The 22,201-nt window shown below is 40.0% G+C and overlaps 1 long non-coding RNA gene across 1 annotated transcript in view; it reads left to right on the top strand.

The window, feature by feature from the left end:
* Positions 1–17,763, top strand: part of LOC149919997 (uncharacterized) — a 52,290-nt gene extending 34,527 nt beyond the window's left edge. Inside the window, exon 4 of the long non-coding RNA XR_016461464.1 lies at positions 17,306–17,763. This is a non-coding gene — a long non-coding RNA (uncharacterized LOC149919997). The remainder of the gene's footprint in view (positions 1–17,305) is intronic.
* Positions 17,764–22,201: the final 4,438 nt, after the last annotated feature.

The following is a 22,201-nucleotide window of genomic DNA, read 5'->3' as shown; positions in this document are numbered from 1 at the left end:
TTTTAAAATGGAAGAAACTTGCCTAGTACAAGACTCTGCATATAATAGTATTTCCTGTCGTTGGCATCTAATGGAGAGGTAGTGGCACAGGCTGCCCAGGGAGGTGGTGCAGTCACTGTCGCTGGAGGTCTTCAAGCACCATGTGGATGTGGCACTGGGGGACGTGGTCAGTAGGCATGGTGTGACAGGTTGGTGGTTGGACTAGGCAGCCTTAGAGATCTTTTCCAATTTAATGATTCTATGGTTGCATGATTCTAATATGTTGAGTTTGTTATATGAAACAAATTAGTGGCAACTGAAATAAGTTAATGCCAACATATAGGATCTTTGCCACAACCTGAACTCATTTACTCGAGGAGTTTTGTTGCTTTAAGTTGAGAATAGAAACCTGAGAGCTGTAGTAAAACTTTTGTAAAGGTTAGACCCTATGAATGTGTCCTGTCTTTGATTGCAATGCCATGGGATTTGTGCTGTTCAGTTTTACACTACAGCCCATAATTCTGTGGATTTTGACTGTTCTGAGCTTTAGAAATAGGCAAATGCTGAGTTTTTTAAATATTCAAAATATTAGCCTAGACTGAATTTTCAGGTAATGAATTTCCTGTTCAGACTCTAAAAAATATTTTGAAAATATATTCCATGGAGGTTTTACAATTTATTTTTTTATTTTTAGAAACTTGATGTTGGAAAGTCTGAACTGCACAGTATCAACAGGATAATTAGATTTAGAAGAGGTGTGGCAATTGTGGTAAACAGAATTTTGATTTTCTTACTGCCCATTAGGCAACAAGAAATTCTAAAGCTAAGGTTTCTCATAGAACAATACATGAAAGCAGTTGTTATGCTGTGCTTGACTGCAGGTTGTGGTTCATGCTACACTCTTGCTTACATCATTACACAAGTTGTTCACCTTTTTCAATATTCCCTCTATAATTTATCTGCTTATATAAAGAAATTTCCTCCATGCGGATATCTTTAGTAGAGGAGCCTTTAGTGTACCCAGCGAAAAGGGTAATATTTAGGAGGCCATTCTAACAACTATTTCAGGTAGCCAGTCCATTTACTGGGGCTCTGGGGAGTTTAGATGGCTGAATCTGTTGTAAGGTAAGTGGAAACATAGCAGCCACAAAGTCGAGAAGAATCAAAAACCGACAGTAGGGGGAAAAAGAAAAGAAGAAAAATTAGGGAAAAAAAAAAAAAAAAAAAAGGAGGAAAGAAAAAGAAAGAGAATATCTTGTTATAATGTCTCTCACCTTGGCTTCAGTGGTTCCAGATTCCACAAAGCCACCAGTGGATCACCAGTTCAGTCCGTCATGGAGCAGAAAACCAGTGTCCAAAGCACACTGACACTGTGCATAGGTATGCTTCACTCACTTTTTGCACAGCTGAACCACTGTACATGCAGCACAGCACAGTGGTGCAGAATCAGACCCAGCTGCTTCATGACAGAAGACCTCAACATAAAGCTGGCAGATGTGAGGAGCAGTAGGTCATATTAAGCACCATGGCAATTGGCACTGAGACAGTGTAAAACCTAGCTAGGGGTTTTAGGGACTGAAAGACTTTGTGGAGCTTTGGATAGTGCTAAAACCTGTATGGTGGCCAAATATCAATGAGATAATTGTTTAGCACATGCTTTACTTTCTCTTGCAATTCTTCTCTCTCTGTCCTAATGTGCTGTGTACTGTTGCTAGGTAAAGTGGTTGTTATGTTTCTTCCCAGTGGGGAATTGTGGAAGTGATAACTGCAGAATAGCACTGTTGGCTAATAAAACTGTAATTCTAAAATGAGCTTTGCTTTCTCCTCCTTATTACTTTTTCAGAAATTCTTCCTTTGGGAAAAAAAACCCACCAAAACTGTTGAGTCAGAAAGGCGCAGGGACTAGTGGTGCATATTTGGACACTAAATGACTCTGTTCAAGGGATATCACCTCCCAGAGAAGTCAATCCCTCCCTAATTTGTGACTTCCAGGGATAAGCTGCCTGTCCTTTTTCTTTAGCTGGAATGTGTGCAGCATTAGAGGAAAGGATCTAATGAGAACAGGTGTCACCAACAATAATCATGAAATCTTCACAAAAATAATGAAAATTATACCTTTCAGTTAAGATCAACCAAGCAGTTTTATTATTATTGTTATTGTTACTATTGTTAAATCTTCAGAAAATCTATCTCACATGAATTCATAGCCTTAAGTACTGGGAAAATCAGAAGTAAAAATTTAAATGCTTTTGTAGTTGCGTCTACAACTTTGGGATGCAACTCAGTGTCTAGATGCTATTTATTAACACTACAAATAGTGCTGAAGATTGTCTCTTGCATTTACTGTAATGAAGAATCATGATCAGGTTAATAAGAGTAAACAAAGTTGATAAGAATGAATGGATGTGACAACAAGCTGAGTGGTGTGGTCAAGATGCTGGATGAAGGGATGCCATCCTGAGAGGCCTTGATGGGCTTGAGAGTTGGGCCCATACAAACTTCATGAAGTTCAACAAGGCCAACAGCAAGGTCCTGTACCTGGGTTGGGACTAGCCCAAGCACAGATATAAGCTGGGTAGAGAATGGATTGAGAACACCACTGAGAAGAAGGACTTGGTGAATGCAAAATGTGAAGTGAATTGGCAATGTTCTCGTGCATTTTGGAAACCCAACCATGTCCTAGGCTGCATCAAAAGAAGCATGTTAAGCAAGTCAAGGGAGGTGATTTTGCCCTCTTCTCTTGTGAGGTCCCACCTGGAGTGCTGCATTCAGCTCTAGGGCTCACAGCACAAAAAGGACTTGAAGCTGTTAGAGTGGGTCCAGTGGAGGGCCAAAAGATGTTCAAAGGGCTGGAGCACTGAGGAAGCTGGAGTTGTTCAACTTGAAGAAGAGAAAGCGCTGGGAAGACCTTAAAGTGGTCTTCTGATATTTAAAGGGAGCCTACAGGAAAGGTGGGGAGAAATGAACTCAAGGAACTATGAAGCCATTTAACAATATTCTCTATGACCAACTAACATCAAGTATCTTGCAAGTACCTATTTGAGCAGCACCTGCTGCTACAAACTAGTTTGCACTGGGTCCCTCTTTTGATAAATTGTGTGCATCTTGTCATTTTGTTGTATTAAAACTTCTGTGCTGGGAGCTGACCTTATATAACTGAGGGAAAGTAAAGCAGCACTCATTTATAAATGTGGCTGAAACTCGCTGATATTTCTTTATCAAGTATAAACCTATTGCTTTTGATTGCAAAAGACTCAAGGACTTTGGAGATAGATTGAACAATGATCCTACGAGACATTGCATAGTTTGACTCCCATCCCAGGGGAATGCTGGAGGACCTAGATGGATGCCCGCTAGATAGATGTGAACCAGTAGACAAGATTGACCTGAGAAGATTGAGAGCAGGTGCTCTGTTTAGATGCATGCTAGTGCAGGAAACTATTTTAATAATTAATGATGGACATAAAGCACAATGTGGCCCTATTACAGCACAGAAAAAAAGTAATTATGCAGTCTCTGCTGCAGTGTATTGATTGACTGACTTGATGTATAGTTTAGGCTTTATTCTTTGATAAGTGTTTTATGTGGCTGTATTTAAAAATGAGGAGATATGGTTGTGCTTTTGCATGTGGAATTTACAAACTATATAGCTTTCCAAGCCCATCAAAAATCCAGTATTGCAAGAAAGAAAAAAAAGAAAGAAAAAAGCTTTAAAAGAGATGGAGAATAAAAAGGTGCAAAGGACCCATTAAACCTAAAAGTTGTAGATAGGGTGTAGGGTCATTCACACAACTCTGGCTGTGACTAATGGCACAGTATGCATACACTTGTCTTCTTACCCTTGCCCAGTTTTGTTAACTGAGAAACTTTTTTGAGTTGTGGATAAAATTTTTACTACGAATGGCCTTTTTTTTGTTTTTCCCTCTGTGTGTAATTTTCGAGCATGCTTCTCAGTATCTGTGAGTATACTTCCTTTTCTTTTTTCTTTTTTTTTTCCTTATGGGAACAGAACAGAAATTAGGTTTGGAGTTCCTGGAATGGTGTTTTCAGATCATTATCTGTATAAGTCCCATTTACTTTAATTGAGCTCCATTTAAACTTAAATATGTTCTCTTGAAAATTGTTTTCCAGGACTGTCCTCAGAGAATCTTGAAAAAGATTCTGTGCTTGAAGAAAATCAGTTCAGTGTTGCTAAAGCTCTGCCTGTGTGAAGCTAACATGAGCATCTCTACAGTCAGTAATATCCTGGTTTGCTTGTTTCAGCCTAGAATAGAATTAAAGCACAGTCTATTTCAAAGAACTAGCTAGTTTTTCTTTCTCTGTAAGCAAAGAAAGAAAAAGGTTGTTCTGCTTAGGTGCCGCTTACTCTGTGGTCTTTACAAAGTACACAGAAGTGAAGACAAACCTAGTCTGACATTAAGATAAGCAGCCCAAATACTGCCAGAATATCACTTACTGTTGGTTACAAACTCCCAGAAGGAAGCAGCTGTGAGTTAATGTTACGTTGACTTCCGTTTTATAGAGGCTGCACCTCACAGAGTTATCTGGGACGAAAATTGAGGTTGTCCCCAGGAGCTGCTGTTATGGCTGTGACAACATGAGATGACATTCATGTTTCATGTTTTGGGTTGAAATGAAGTTTCAGGCTGTAGGACCAAACCAGTCTTACTCCCTGCATGAAATCTGCAGTGCTTGTTTCTTAATCATTGGAATCACAGAATGGCTTAGGTTGGAAGGGACCTCCAAGCACACCCAGCCCGAACCCCTGTCATGGGCAGGGCTGCCCCCCACCAGCTCAGGCTGCCCAGGGCCCCATCCAACCTGGTCTTGAGCAGCTCCAGGGATGGGGCATCACAGTTTCTTTGGGCAACCTACAAATTTGTTGGGCAGCATATATTCCATCCTCATGAAATATAATCTCTTTTTCAGTACAAGAGCAAACCGTAACAGGAATATGTTGTGCCACAATAGGAAGAAAATTAAAAGAAAGGAGTTGGGTGAAAATGAGTGCACAAGTGACATCAGAGACTTTTCTGTTAAAGAGACAAGTACTGCCAAAGGATTGTGCTGGGGACCTTTTGGAATGTAGCATGGTGCTCCACTCCTTCTCACCTTTAGATTAGATTTCTTTTGCATAGAAAACTGAGTATGAGGTGGAGACTAGAACTGGGCCAGTGTGTGGTCAGCACTAGTCCCATCATGAGGTAGCCAAGTATATAGGTAACACCTAGAAGCTAGGAAGCAGATCTTTGTCTAATTATATAGACTAGGTTAGGCATAGAACAAACCTGCAGACTCCTTAGTTTTCTTTTATAATGAATGATGACACATAGATATGTCTAACAAGGTGGTCTGATTTAATCTTTGAGGTGCCTCTCTCATTGAATATAAAAGCACTCTGGGCAATTGAGTTTTCATTCAAAGACCCTGAAGGTAGTAGGATGATCTGAGGACAGAGAGTTCTTCTGTAAGGCCTTAGCAAGTGATCTGTCCTTTAAATAGTTTCAGGAGTCTGAAGACTTTAAGTGTTCCTGAAAGCCTAGATCCCAGGGCAAATTCCACTGTACATGAGAAAGAGCAATTCACTCACTAATTTTGAGAAGATGGGAAAAAAGGAGACAGATACACTGAAATTGTGCATAAATTGTATTTTCCAGAGACAAAATAAATACTATTTTAACTTGCTGGTGATTTGCTGCTATGCAATCTTTTGTGATGTAAGTTCTTAGCTGGAGGGGACAGGAAATTAATCAATCCTAGCATGTGAATGTCAGTAATTGTTTTTTCTAATATGAATTTGAAATGAAATGTACTGCAAAGAATGTTTCAGTTATGGAAAAGATCAATCCACTCCCGAGGCTCCCATTTTTGTTAATAAGTTGCTTCCTTGCAAATAGAATCTTACTGATCCTTAAAAAATCCAGGGTCTTGTGTTTTAAAAACACAAGCTGCTGCAGGCAGGGTGATTGCAGCCATTAGTTCCTCTTTATGTCAGGGGAAGATCTGGCATAAAAAACCCAGAGGATTCCTAAACTGCTTTGCCAGTGCCTTAAAAACAAAAGTCCTTATTGCATTCACAGGAGGAAAATCAATAAAGTGGGAAACTTTCCCTTCATGAATCTGTCTGATGAATCAGAAAATCTAAACAATTGTAAATGAGAAATATTGTCTAATTTTCTTATTTTTTGAAACATTTTATACATCCTGCGTTCTCGGTTCACGTTTTGTACATTCTTCTTGGTAGCCATGAAAACTGAGCTGCAATACTGTGGTATCCAAGCTGTTTATAAAATGGTTGTCTAGCCTTTCTGAAGCAGAGCCAGCCTTTTCAAACCAAACAGATGTGCTTTTACTACAAACCTTAATAATTAAATAATAATTGCATTGCCTTAAGCTTTAATAATGTTTAGAATAAAAGTGGTAAAGAAAACTCCCAACAACAGAAAATCTACTAATACAGAGAAAGTTTTTAATACTGAAGTTTCATCCAGAGCAACTTCAGTTCAATGACCTCTTGCTGAATTTAGAGAGGGATTCTGGACAGCACTGCTGAGTTTCTTGGTGGGTCTGCCTGCATGTAGAAGAACCAAAGAACTGAATTTTCTGGCCCTATGGTTCTGGAAGCAGTTTCTGTAGGAAAACTCAGGAGTTAAAGATAGCACATACATGTGGCAACTGCTCATTTACACTGTTATTACATTCTTTGTGTTTGCAGGTGTTGGTAAAACTCACTGCTAAAATGTTGTGTTTGCTGTTGAACATTGTTGGCTTTAACATTTTTTATATGTTTTCTTCCAGAACTTCAGTGAGAGACCTGGGTAATGAGCATATATCCCCATCATCAGTTCTGTGTTGCCTGATTCTTCTCCCCTGTCTTTCCCTGGCCTTCAGTACTTGCTGAAGGTAATATTTTTCCTCCTGAAATGGACTTCTAAGTGACAGAGAAGGCCAGTGAATGCTTTCACTTTAGGAAACAACAAGGAAAAACCTCAGATTTATTCCCAAGGAACTTGGGAGGGCTCACTGAGGAGAATAATGCTGCTGACAGTCCAGCTGAAACAGCTCTCTACTGATGCATGCAGCATGGGAAATAAGCAGGAGAAGGAATTGGAAAGCACAGTGCAATTAGAAAACTATGACCTAATTGTTATCATGGAAACGTGATGGGACAAATCACACAGCTGGAATACTATGACTGAAGGCTACAAGCTTATTAGAAAGGATAGACAGGGCAGGAAGAGTAGGGAAGTTGCTCTCAATGTTAAGAATTGCTGCAAGCAATCCAGGAGACTCTTGGCATCCACTGAGGATAACTTCCTGGTGCAGGTATTAGACAGAGTAACCAGAGGTGACGTGTTACTGGACCTGATGCTCACCAGCACAGAGATAAGACTGGAAGCACCCAGGGCTGTAGTGACCACACCCTGGTAGAGTTTGTGATTTTGAGGAGGATAGGCCTGGCAAAAAGCAAAGTCAGGACCCTGAACTTCAGGAGAGCAAACTTCAGGCTATTTAAGAGATTACTGGCTGAGATTCCCTGGGAAACAAAGATCCCAGGGGTTAGATCCCCCCAGAGACAAAGGAGCAGAATAGAACTGGCACCTCTTTGAGGATGCACGAGAGATCTCTGTTCATCAGTATAGGAAAACAAGTAGAGGAGACGGGAAACTGGAAGGCTGAGCAAGGATTTGCTGGTCAAACTGAAGGAAAAGAGGACAGTGTGCAAGCAGTGGAAATCGGGATGGGTAGCCTAGGAAGAATGCAGGAATGCTGTCTGGACATGCAGAGATGGGATCAGGAAAGTCAAGGTGTGAATGAAACTGAACTTGGTGAAGGATGTGGAAAATAATAAGAAGGGGTTCTACAAAGAGACACACCAAGGAGAGCGTATCCTCTCTGATAAATGAAAAGGGAGAGATGTCTACAAAAGACATGGAGAAGGCTAAGGTACTCAGTGAATTCTTTGCCTCAGCCTTCACTGGCAGCCATGCTTCTCATGTCTCTCACATCCCTGAACATCTAGATGGGGGATGTGGAGCATCCCCCCACATGTAAGAGAAGAGTAAGTCCAAGACTGCCTCATGAGACTGAATATGTCTCAGAAGTTCTATCCAACCCAAGTCATTCTATGACTCTGATTCAGTGATTTTATGATTCACTTTCTCTCCTACCTGGTTACAGTCATGACTTCCCTTTCTCTTTAACTTGGGCATCTTCTGTCTGCTGAATGTTAGTGATAGAGGTAGTTTCCTGGAGAAAGGTGTAAGAGCTGTGGAGAAGGAAAGAGGGAAGATGGCTATGGAAGTAAAAGGGGAAGCTGATGCTTTATAGTGATTCTCCACTGTGGTGGATAATCCCTCCTCCTGTGATAGAAGAACCTCTTGCCATGGCTACAGCTGCATAGTTTTGCCAAGAAATAAATGCAGCCTACAAGGTCTACAAGACAAGATCACTAACTAACAGCGTTATTGCCTAGCCTGCCATACCAAGTCACCTTATAGAAGAGAATTTTACAGATGAATTCAAATCACCGGGAATAAACTGCCTCCTGACCACGTTCTTCATCGCCAAAGGTGTATCTCCAAGGGCAGATAAGAACAAGCTTAAACATTTTCTCAGTGCTGTGATGCATGAGCTACACAGTTTAATAAGCATGAGCTGTGCTCAAGCAAATATTTAGTTGCCTGTAAAAACATGGCCTGTGAGCAGAACGAATTTCAGTTTTTCTGCTACCTTTCCATGTAGAATGATCAACATTAGTCACATTTGTTTTCCTTTTGATTTATCTCAGTGGGTGAAAAGTATAACAGTAAAAGCAACTGGAGCCCTGTTGACATGAATAATCCTTTTGGCATTAGCATCCAACCAAGTGGGAGATAAAGTTTAAATGTTTGAGAAAACATGCTTAGGGTCAAAAGATGGATATATTTATTCATTTCAATATGATATGCTGGGAGGAGCTAGAAATACTGCTTTTAATGCAATGGTTTGACCTGATCTATAAAAGAGTTCTGTTCTAACACAGGAGAAGCAGAGCATCTCTGAGCAAAGTGTAGTGTCTGGAAAGGCTGTGTTAGAACAAAATGCAACTCTGTATCATGCCATGCCATAATTAGAATCCATGCAGACCAGTGTCAAGAAAGATGGTAGCACTGCAAACTACGACTTAATTTCACTTGTGCAACCTCTTACAGCACTGTCAGACTTATTTCTAACTTGGAAGAATAGACGCACTTTAGTATGTTACACAGGAGTGTGTGCAAAGGATGCTTTGTGAATATTGCTTCCCTGTGTATCATTGTATGCCACCCCCGATATTGACTGTCTCACGCAGAGCTTCATGAGCAAGCCAAAATGCAGAAAATGTTACATTAACAATATATCTGAATTTCAGTGACATTTAACAGCTGTTGTCAGAACTGTAAGTCTCTGGTTTATATTTCTGTGTGTCTTGCCTGTGTTAGGTTTTTCTTCTTTGATTAACCACTATTTGCCAGAATTTTATAGGTGAAGCCTACTGCTTGTACTCCTTGCAGCCCTACTGGATTGTCTTGTCAGATGTAACTTCATTCCCACCATTGCCTGAGACAGTTCATCAGGTTTGGAGTGAAGCAAATCTTGAAGCTTCAAAAAATATGTCCCAGATATTAACACTGTCCTTACAGCAGGGACATAGAAACCTAATGTTGTACACAGCTATTGATAACAATTAATTAATAATTTATACCTGATAAGAAGCTGTGTTTAAAGAGTCCAGCATTGTTTTCTCCACAATTTTACCTAAATTTCTTCAAAAATGTCTGAAGAGAACAGCTCGGAAAGCAAATGGTTTCCACTCTCCAGCTCCATCAGAAGAGTGGTGGCCAGAGGGACATGGAGGTGATTGTCCCTCTCTACTCTGCTCTTGTGAGGCCCTATCTGGAGTACTGTGTCCAGGTCTGGAGCCCTCAGTACAAGAAAGAAAGAGAGCTGTTGGAGAGGGTACGGAGAAGAGCTATGAAGATGATCAGGGAACTGCAGCAGCTCTCCTACAAAGACAGGCTGAGGGAGCTGGGCTTGTTCAGTCTGGAGAAAAGAAGGCTGCAGGGTGACCTCATTGCAGCCTTTCAGTACCTAAAGGGAGCAAACAGGAGGGGAATCAACTCTTTGAAAGGGTTGATAACTGCAGGACAAGGGGAAATGGTTTTAAGTTGAGGGAGGGAAGATTTAGGTTGGATGTTAGGGGGAAGTTCTTTACAGAGAGAGTGGTGAGGTGCTGGAACAGGCTGCCCAGAGAGGTTGTGGATGCCCTGTCCCTGCAGGTGTTCAAAGCCAGATTGGATGGTCTAGTATTAAATGGGGAGGTTGGTGGCTCTGCCTGTGGCAGGGGGGTTGGAGCTTCATGATCCTTGAGGTCCCTTCCAATCCTGGCCATTCTGTGATTCTGTGAATAAGTAGGTTTCAGCAGTATACATCTGGGACATGGCTGTGCCTGACCTCTAGCTTTGAAGATGAAGAGGCTGTCTGTTTTTCTGAAATTTTTGCACCTTGTCAGTGTAACTAAACATTAACTGGAGGGCCGTGATCTCCTCCTTTCCAGAGAGAGTGCCTTAAAAAATAGAATGAAGAATACTTTTAGTTTGCTTCCTTAAGAACATATTATTAGTGTGAGTGTAGTTTTAGTGTTCCTCACACTCTAGCCACTAGCACCACCCTCCTCCTCATGCTCTGAGCTGCAGTCAGAGTCCATAGATGCATGTGCATGCAGTTGAGAAAGCCCTCAGCCAGAACAGAACTAAGAAAAGATTTAATCAGAAGCCCCATGCTCAGAATGGAAGCTGCCATCTCTGAGGAGCTGCCTGGCCCCTAACAGATTTGTGCCTCTCCTCTCACTGTCCCATGATGCAGCTGCAGCTGAGAGCTTTGTGCAGAATCCAAAGCACTGTCCTGATGAGGGTGGGCCATTAGCTTGAGCATCTTGCTCAGGGTTGCCTTGCCATTCTTCATTTCTTCCTGCACATCCTCCAGAAGAACATTTGTGGTGTCAGGATGAAGACAGGAGGGCAGGTGCTCATCCTCCCTCAGGTCATATGTTTTTGGAGCTGACAATTTACCACCCCACTCTGGACTAGTACTTCGCCACTATACCACAGATATGAACTCTCTTTTCTCACACTCTCTATCTCTCTCTTTTTTTTTTTTTTTTTTTTTTTTTTTTTTTCTGATCTAAATTGTTAACATCAAGATAGTAAGTTCAGACTGAAAGTTGTCTGTTTTTTTTCCCAGTTTAAAAAATGTTACCTTTGCTCACAAATCTTGCCTTTCCCTAAGTCACTACAGCTCTGGCTTGAGGTGCAATGGCATTATTTTCCAGGGTTTCAGCCGTGCCAGGAGGTAAAAAGTAATATAAACTCTTAATAACATCTCAGTGCTCACTCAGTAGTGGTGAGTCACTGAGGAATGCCCAGTGCAGCTCCTACAAAGAGACCAACTTATAGGGTGATGCTCTATGGGGCTGCCCAGTTGGTCCTCCCAAGCCTCCCACACTGGGTGTTACAGGCATTATTTCTTTTGGTTTACAAAAGGTACACACACTGGGGTACCAGTGGTGATCTTGCCCTGAAAAATTGTACTTTTAGAAACTATCATACTTGTCGTATCTCAGCTATCACAGAATCAAGTTGGAAAGACCACTATGATCATCTAGTCCATCAGTGCCACATCTACATTTCTTGAACGTGTGACTCCACCACCTCCCTGGTCAGCCTGTTCCAATGCCTCACCACTCTTTCTGAGGAGAAATTTTTCCTAATATCCAACCTGAATCACCCGTGGTGCAATTTGAGGCCATTCCTTCTTGTCCTATTGTGATAGCTATTGTAATGTCTGTGGAGAAAGCACTTAGAAAAGTCAATGTTTCTACAATTTAAAAAGGTTTTAATGAGGAAATGATACACTTATACATCACAGACATTCAGAACTCTTAATCAGGAGAAAATGAAACAGTCAGGTGTTGGAACACTGTAACTTTAATGTTCAGTGGCTGAAGCTAGACTGAACTGATAGTCATACAACTTCTGAAAGGGTAGACTGTTTCTCAATTAGATGGTTGTCTTTGTAAGTTCCTTTGGCATACCTGGTAACTAGCAACTGCCAGACAGATGTTAAGAGTAACTGTCCTGTTGTTTTAATATTAGAACAAATCTTCAAGCTCCCAGGAACTATGGTTACCTGAAGGAAATGGGAATGTAATGTCCTCAAAATGGTTAGCAAATAAAGTGAAAACCATTGTTTCAAATTGAATCTTTAACCTACAGTTCTATCATGGGTAGGTAGAAGAGAACATCTTTTATTCTGCCCGTGGCTATCATAAAATCAAATTATTTTTCTGTTGTCCAAGATTTATTTCAAATAAAGTAATAAAGAAAGAAATGATGGGGTTGGGGGAGAACTTGCCCATCTTTCTTTTCCAGGATCTCTGATGAATCATAGTCACACATGTCTGAGTAATCAATTTCACCAGCACATTTCCCAAATTCCCCAGCTGTAACTACGACAACGCAGTTAGAGATTGAACATGCCTTTGAAAAAGGAATGAACTTAATTCACCCAGCTCCTTTACACTGTGTTAAGAGTAATTACATGCCTTTTGATCAAGGTGGCAGTAGATAGATAACCTTCCAGCACTGCAGTGACCCCTGCAAAGTAAATGTGAGGCCTCAGGGTCAAGTCAGGACTTCTTTCTCTAGCCTATTCCACTACATCACTCTGTAACTTGGGGATAATGTAAAAAGTGATATGTTATTGTGTATAAACATATATTAATATATATAAACATGCATATGTACGTATAGATAGGTGGGCATCATGCTTATGTTTATGGACTCCATTGGTAAAGGATACCTTTATTCTGGCACTTCTTCATTTTGAAGTGCTCTGCTTTGCAAGAGTAAGAGCTTTGCTTTTCTCTTGCTTACATCAGGGCATCAGGCTGGAGCAAGTCCCTGAGAAACAGATGACATGAGAGAAAAAACTGAGAGACCAGAGACAAGAAACATCACTCCCACTGCTGGCCCCACTGTTGCTTTCTGCTGTGGCCTGGGGCATGGTCATATCTGTCTGTTTTAGTGACCCCACCTCTGAGGAGAGGGCAGTTTGGGTTGTGCCTGGTAGGGCTTGTGAAAAACAGCTCTTCTGCTTCAGCTGCTTCTAAGGGTGCTCCCATCCTGCTAGCACCAACCTGGTGTCGTCAGTTAATTTTGGGAGAGTTGTCTGGGTACAGCTGATGAATAATGTGACCTGAAAATGGGAAATAGAAAATTAGGCAGTAAAATATTCAGTTTTTAATTAGAAGAGGGGAAGAACAGCAGAACTTTGTTTGCTTCCATGCATAAATAATTCTAGAAAATGCATCTACTTTCCATTTTAGAGCCAATGCATTAAAGTGTACTACCTGCATTTATTGGTTTCTGCTGTATGCTGAAAGTTATCCATAGCTGCTGACAGTAGTTAACTGCTGTTATTCAACATCTTCTGCTAGACTGAGAATCATTCACAGGAGCCAAGATAACATGAACACTAAAAAGATCTGATCTTTTATGATTGGCATTTGTGCTCTCCTGAATTCATCATCAATCACCTAACTGTACGGCTCCAGTAAAACACTGAAGTCACATCGCATGTATCACGCAGAGAGCTGAATAAATGCCTACCAGTACTGAACTGACATTTTGCTACAGCAAGAGATGATTTTACATATCCTTCTCATTGGGTCACAAGAAATTAAAAGTTATATGATTATTAACCAATTTATTTTTTCTGCATTCCTGTTTCTCTTGAGTATAAATTTACAACTGCAACAGCTAACAACAACCTATGTTTTCTATTATAATCAACTAGCATTTTGCTGCAAGAATCCTTACAGGACTAAAGCTTATTTGTGATAGAGAAATGCTTCATAGAATGATAGAATGATAGAATCATAGAATGGTTTAGCTTGGAAGGGACCACAAGGATCATCAAGCTCCAACCCCCCACTATAACTTCCCTATATAGATTTAACTTCTTGCTTCTTCACCAAGTAACAGGTGAAAGTAAAATGTTTCTATATGTCCAGCCTTCCTTACAGTTATGCAGACCAGCTAAAATCTCTTCTAAGGTGATTTTATGTCAATCCAAAAATGTTTTTTTTACCTCCAACAATTCTTTTGGAGAACACTAAGTTCCCTCATGGAAGGCAAGATCTTATTTCACTGCAGACCATTTAAGCCAAAATGCATATCTACACATGTATTGGCATTTGAATCATTCTCTCCCTCTTTTATCTGTAACTGTGTTTTCCGAGTACACCTGAATAGGTACGAAGTGAGATCATTAACTTGGCATACTCGGGAGGACCACAGTGTGTCCACATGCCTCTCTTTCTATGCTTCTCTGTCTAAATTTTCTTTACCCAAATAGATTAGAGTAGACTGACAAGGAGCAAATTTGATCTATGGTACTGCAATCTACTACTAATTATATCAGGTAATAACTTTCATAGCATAGATAAAATTGTTTTCAGAAATGAAAAAAAGAAACTTTTTTCCACAGAGGCCAAGTTCTGTTACCTATTACTCTGACAAAAAGACATTCTGCACATTGCTTTTTCCATTCTTTTTTTTTTTTTTTTTTTTTAATAGGGGACACTCATCTGCTTTTTATGATAGAGCTTTACATACTGTATGAATTCACAAAAGCCAGGGAAAGCTACCAACTGCTTTGGATGATTTTGCATGAAGATCTGAATTTAATCCTATTCTTCCACCTTTTGTATACCTTTTCTGTAGCAGATACATGAAGGGACTTTATGATAGAGCCATTGTAACCTCCACACAGATAACAATAAAAAATAAAAAAGCAGAATAACCTACTTCAGAAGTAGAGATATATTGTTGGATACACAATACACCATTCTCATTATCACCATTATACATAAGCATGACTCACACCAATAACCCATGTGTGTTTATTTGAACTCTTTTTCCCATTTATTGTTCTCTACAGAATCAAAGGTGATGAGGTGAGAGTATGTTGACATTCTTTTATATATTGATTAAAAAGCAAAAAGTATCTGCCTTGTTTCTATGAGCAAGTAAGCATAAAATACTTGTCTGAATTTCTTACGGATTAAAGAATCTGCACTGGGTCATGAGCAGTCAGCATTTACCCAAGCCCACTGATGCATGGGCTTTTCATGAAGAAGAACTCACATTAGCTTTGTAGTAAAAGATATACACAAATCTCTGTTTGATGGAAGATTAGATACATGTTGTCAGAGGAAAGTGAACAAAAATCCGACCAAAAAATACTATATATAGACTTGGTTATACATTAGAAAGATATTCTGCTCAGTAAACCAAAATAATTTCTACTTCCATGCTCTATGATAGCTTTACTTGTTTGTCTCTCTCTTCATATTTTAACTATTCAGAAGTCCCTCAGCTAATAGCACAGTATCAGAAAGTGACTGCACTTTGTTCATCCTTTATTCACATGCATTCTGTGACATGCTGTTATTCGATTTACATACAATTGTTTTACACATCTGACTCCTTGCCATAGATTAGGAACTTTTGTACAGAACCGGGCACTTGCATCTGCATGCATCTTTTGTTAAAGGAGGTCTACTTCACTTCAGATTATAATGGAGATCGGTTTCTGGTGTAAGAGGGTCCCCCTCCCTCCCTTATTTCCTCTCGACAAGGGACCAAAGGTCAAGTCTCAGATTCCTATGTATGTACTTTCCTATGTATGTTGTACTTCCCTAGAAGTTATGTGTTATCTGCATCTGATAGGTTTGAGAGAGTTTGTTTTCTTCTTAATGCACTAGTAGCAATCTGGTTAATCTTCTAAGAAGTTGATGTGGAGAGATAAAACTTGCAAGGTGTTTTCATTCATCATTACCTCAATGACACTTCAGCTAATGAACATTATAGGGAAGTCCTGGTCTAGCAGAGACACCTCCATGCTCAACACAGTGTTCTTCAGATCACATTTCTTGGCTTTCCTCATGCACCACTGTGGGAACATAAACTTAGGTCTATATTCTCCACTACAGTAGCTGAGCACTGAAGAAGTTCATGTTAGTACATTTAATCTGCATTGCCTAAGTATTTTGTGGGATCTAGCATTTGGATTGGTCATTTACACTCAAACTTGCAAAGAAGATGGTAGAAAGAAATGTGTCAGTGAAAGATGATAATGAAATGATGTTCACAGCATTTGGAATTGCTATTGAGCAAGAATGTGTATGTGGAAACCTTAGGGCTCCAGTGAGGCATGTTAACCTGTTGTGCTGACCTATATCCTACAAATAAGCTCAAATTTAGTATTAAAGCAGACAGTTATAAAAAAATCAGTGAGTTACCAGTGAGTTAGTCATTGCTTAGTGCAGTCATCAGGCTGACATAAAAAGAATCTCTGTAAGTCCTAAAGTATGATAAAAAAAAAAAGATGGATGATTCTCTATTTAATAGAAGATAAATTGTCTTTAAATGAATATAGGTACTGATTTTCAGGCCCAGTTTAAAAATGTGTGGGATAGTGAAATCAGCTATCCCATCAAAATATTTTGCTTTAGAAATCAATTATTCTGTTCTCAAAAGCCACAGTTTGAAAGCTGTTAACATCCCATGAGACAGATAGACAGCTGTTTCATGTGGGAGAGCCTCCTTTCCTCTTTCTATCTGACCTCCCCAGCCCTGAACAGAGATGAGACCTCCATAGATATATTGAAATGAGGCAATACCTGCGTACAGGTCTTTCAGACAAGAAAGAAGGAACCATTTGGTAATTCTGCAGGACAAAGTTCAGGTTCCGCCTAGCTGTGGGTGTCTATCCTCATGATATGCTTGGGACTAGGGGGAATGGTTTTAAATGTTAGGAGAAGGGGGAGTGGTTTTAAACTAAGACGGGAGATTTAGGTTAGATATTGGGAGGAAGTTTTTCACTCAGAGAGTGGTGATCCACTTGAACATGTTGCCCAGAGAGGATGTGGATGCCCAATCCCTGGAGACATTCAAGACCAGGCTGGATGTGGCTCTGGACAGACTGGTCTGATGGTTGGTAACCCTGCACATAGCAGGGAGGTTGAAACTAGATGATCATTGTGGTCCTTGTCAACCCAGGCCATTCTATGTTTCTACGGTATACCCATGTATATGTGCACACATTTTTTTTTTCCCCAATGGTCTACAGCAGTAATATGTTGTTACATCTCTCATGAAATATAAAGATAAAATATGAAACACAAGGTGTTTGGAGAGTTTGAAATCCTAAAGCATTTTTGTTTTGTTTTGTTTTGTAGGGTCTGGGCATGGACCTCTGGTGTTGGGTCAAAAAGAACAGTGAAACTTGATGTTTCAACCTACCAAGTATCCACAAATACGGCAGAGCTGCAAATGCTGACATGAATTGCATTTATACTGCAAATCCTATTCTTAGAAAAGATCAACTGCTGCACCTTAGGACCTCTCTCTTTCTGAGATGGTTTACTGAGCTGAAAGGCAGTCCTCATATCCACTCTCTCACCTCCAGGGCTTATGGTTTGATCTTCATTCACCTGAGAGAAGCTCTGTTTCTGTGTACATCAGTTGTATACTGATCTACACCCTCAGAACATTAAATTTCCCTTCTAGTACCTTCAGGAAAACACTAAATTAAGAAGTCACCATGTAAAACCCTAGATTTATTATTCTAAATAGCAGCTATAATATGTCATCTTAATTCACAGCACTGAAAATTTGAAGTGACTGGATATCTAGAGAATTGTCATGCATCCATCTGCTTCTCAAGTCATGTTTAATACCTCAGAATAAAAACGTGTTACACTTTTTCTTTTCAAATTGAGTTGAATAATTTTGCACAACCTAACTAAATAGAAGGCCATAGGTCTATCTTGTTAGCAAATAATAGTAGAAAGTTAATGTCTAGCTTTATGGTGACATTGTATTTTATTGTGAAACTGATGTCTACTAAATTTGGGCCTCTAGCTTTGTATGAACTGGTTTTTTTTGTTGTTGTTTTTTTTTTTTTCCCCCAAAAGTCAGCTGGAAGTCATGCACTTTTTCAGCACCAGCTTTCCAAATGGCTCCCTCAATCATGTGAAGGATTCCTTCCTTATGGATGATTTTCATAGGACTTAAACTAAGAGTCTATGGTCGTTTTTATAAATCACTATGCAAGTGTCCGTAATGCAATACTTCATGAAATTCTCTGGGTGTTTTGCTCATGTAGGTTACAGTGATTTTAAATATTAGCTGATTTTGGGACTGTAGAGTCCCAAAGTAGTATAAAAGTAACTGTTGAGTCAGAGAGTATATATTAGAGAAGTGACCTGATCTTCTCAGGTCTACAGAGGATGAAGGAATAAGATACCCCTGGATGGGATGATAAGTGTGGTGTTTTTGCAGGCAAAATTGGCTGGGAAGCAGTGAGTTTGCTATATATTCATGGCTGCTTTCTCTACCATTCCTTTGTTTATATCTTGTTTGCTCTAGGCTAAATACAGCTCATAATATGAATCTTCCTTCCCTGTATCTGGGATAGCATTACAAATACACAGGTCCATCTACAGACATGCAGACAAAAAGGAGCATGTGCATTTTCATGAACAGTCTTTGTATAAATTGCTTCCTTTTCTTTTTGTTCCTGCTAACTGCCTCCAGCACTGATTAATCTGATTACTCATAGCAGCTTGATGTTACTTTTTGTGTGGCACTACTTTTTACTCATTGAGAGCAAGAATTGCCCATGTGTAATAAGATAATTCTGAATTGCAAAGCTTTGCACTTCTGAGGGTGTACTAAGCCCCTGCTTGAATTCCCAGGGCTGGCAACAGGAACTTAAAATGAAAAAGAAGTGAAAAAGACATAATTTTCATGGGACAAAAAAAATAAATCTATATTCTATTATACATAAGTTATTTTACCTAATCTTATCAACATCACAACAGAGCATCTTCCAGTGTGAATAAAATTAAAAAATCATACCTGTTACTTGTGGCTCAATTTTCCTCTCAAGGTAGACAATAAATATCAAATTTCATAGTACGTGATTCTGAGTTAATTCTCAAGGAAGATGTTTTCTTCTAATAAAATAATTCAAATCTCTACTGTATGCATTTCTTGGACTATCGAGAAATACGAACCATAGGCCAACCACAAAGGAATTGCAACATAATTAATCCTTTTTAATTATTGGTGATGAGAGTGTCACCTTCTAACATTCAAAACTTCAGTCTATTTAAAAATTTTAAACATAACTTATCTTCAGTCATCTGTATGGAAGCTTCCTAAGATGCATAGCAATTTTGAGCTGTTTTTGTCAATGTTTGCTTTTAAAAATTCAGCTAAAACTAGGTTTGTTTACTTCTGAGAATGAGATTAGGAGAAAATTGCTTTGTTGTGTCATATGTCTGTCTTTAACAGAACCAGACCAATTATCTTTGGTGTAATGTACCCCTGACCTGGGAGTCTGGGATGGGGAACAGAATAAGTCTCCCACAATTCAGGTGGAAACAGTTAGACACCTACTACTTCACCTGGACTGCTACAAGTCCATGAGGGAGGATGGGATCCTCCTGAAGGTGCTGAGGAAGCTGGCAAAGGTAATTGCTAAGCCACTTTCCACCATCTATCAGCATTCTGGTCAATCAGAGAGGTCCCAGAGGATTGGAGGCTTGCCAAGACTCCCATCTATGAGAAGGGTCATAAGGAGGATCTGGGGAACTACAGGCTGATCAGCCTGACCTCAGTGCCAGGAAAGGTTGTGGAACAGCTCATCTTGAGTAAGAACTCATGGTATGTGTAGGACAACTGGAGGATCACGCCTAGCCAGCATGGGTTCACAAAAGGCAGATTCTGCCTGGCTGACCAGACCTCCTTCTATGACTGGGTGACCTGCCTGGTGGATGAGGAAAGAGCTGTTGATGTAGTCTACCTAGACTTCAGCAAAGTCTTCAACACTGTCTTCCACTGTATTCTCTTTGAGAAGCTGGCAGCTTGTGGCTTGGACAGGTACACTTTTTGTTGGGTAAGAACTGGCTGAAGGGCTGGGCTCAGAGAGTGGTGGTGAATGGAATTAAATCCAGCTGGCAACCAGTCATGAGTGCTGTTCCTCAGGGGTAAGAATGGGGGTCTGTTCTGTTTAGTCTCTATTGATGACCTGAATGAGAGGATTGAGTGCACTCTTAGTAAGTTTGCAGATGGCACCAAGTTGGGAGGAAGTGTCCATCTACCTGAGGGTAGGAAGGCTCTTCAGAATGTTCTGGACAGGCTGGATCGCTGGGCTGAGGCCAGTGGATGAAGTTCAACAAGACTGAGTGCTAATTCCTGCACTTCAGTCACAGCAACCTCATGCAGTGCTACAGGCTTGGGGCAGAGTGGCTGGAAGATTGTGTGGAAGAAATGAACCTGGGGGTGTTAGCTGACACTTGACCAAACATGGGCCAGCAGTGTAAGCAGGTGGCCAAGAAGGCCAATTTTTAGCTTATGTAAGAATTAGGGTTGCCAGCAGAAGCAGGGAAGTGACTGTCCTGCTATATTCAGCTCTGGTGAAGCTGAATCTAAAGCGCTGTGTTCAGTTTTGGGCCCCCCTGGAGTGTGTACAGAAAAGGGCAACAAAGCTGGTGAGAGGTTCTGGAGCTTATGGAGTCTTATGGGGAGTGGTTGAGGGAACTGGAGTATTTAGTCTGGAGGAGAAGAGGCTCAGGGGAGACCTTACAGCTCTCTACAACTTCTGAAAGGAGGTTGTGTTGAGGTGGAGGTTGGCCTCTTCTCCTGCGCAACTTGTGATAGGATGAAAGGTAATGGCTATGAATTGTGCCAAGGGAGGATCAGGCTGAATATCAGGAAAAATTTCTTCTTTGATAGAGTGGTCAGGTGCTGGAATGGGCTGCCTAGGGAGGTGATGGAGTTGTTGTCCCTGGAGGTGTTCAAGAAATGTCAGATGAACTGAGGGACATGGTTTAGTGGGGAAATATCTGTGGTAGGTGGACAGTTGGACTAGAATATCTTGGAAGTGTTTTCCACCCTTGGTGATTCTACAATTCTATTAATATTCTGGTGGCCTTTCTTTTTTTTTTAACAAATACCTTACACTTTTGAGGCAGACACTCCAGACTTGGCAAGGAGTATGGATTGCAACAGCACTCTAGTTATTTTTCTAGTTGAGTTCCCGTTCTTCCTCCATCTCTCTGCATGTAGTCAGCTCAAGCTGGACCTGCTCTGTTGATTTGCTAAGAATGATTGATACCCTTTTACTATCAGATGCATTTGTCTGAATTAAATCCATTTGCTATCTAGCTTTCACATTTGCTACAACTGTGTTTAATATCACACTGCATTAGTACAGAGTCTGTTGGATCTCATTGTTTCCCCATGTGACACCTGTCTATCACCACCAGAGAAGCTTTGCACTTGCAGCTTGACAGCTGCTATAATGTACGGTTGGTTTACATTATCCCAAATGACTGCAACAGAACTTTGGAGCTGCCCAGAGCAAAGTAAAGGGTGGATAAGGACATGTAGGCAGGGTGATGTGTAGAAAGAAGTCATACACAGGTGAAGCCACACAGTCAAATGATATGTTCCTACAAAATATCTCTGAAGAATATTTCCTTAATTACAAGAACATTTTATTTTAGCAGTAGGATATATTACCACTGTATATATTTGCTGAATTTAATTCAAATACTGAAACAGCTCCTGATTTGGCAAATGCCCAAGTTTAATGGGTGATGTTTCCAATACTCATTCAGAGATTCAAGTAGTTTTAATAATATTTTGGTGATAAGGATAACTGAAAATAGATCCCTTCTCATTTTAGATTTGGCATCAAAACTAAAGAACATTTTCATATCTATATGTTAATGCCAATAAACATTTGTTTCAGCTAATACATCAAGCTGTCTCATGTTCAAAGTCTAAATGGTGTTCCCATTGTCTTTAAAAAGTTTGAAACCACAAACAAGAGCTGTAAATCCAGCTTTGATGACGCTTCCTAAAGTGAATTACATCAAGCTGTCCAGCATTTCTTTGTATAGATTTATCCATGTACTATTAAATAAGTTCTGAGTAAAAGTAAGCATGTTCTTAAAGTGTTAAAAGCTTGGCTACTTGTGTTCAAATATGTAACTGTAAAATGTAAGTGAAGAAACTAAGAAAAATAAAGGTGTTTTTTTTTTTTTTTAAATTAAGTAATA

Source organism: Phasianus colchicus, chromosome 1 (assembly GCF_987193195.1).
Source record: "Phasianus colchicus chromosome 1, bPhaCol1.hap1.1, whole genome shotgun sequence".
Lineage (NCBI taxonomy): Eukaryota > Metazoa > Chordata > Aves > Galliformes > Phasianidae > Phasianus > Phasianus colchicus.
The sequence above is the reverse complement of the archived record's forward strand: the minus strand, read 5'-3'. Positions and strand labels throughout refer to the sequence as shown.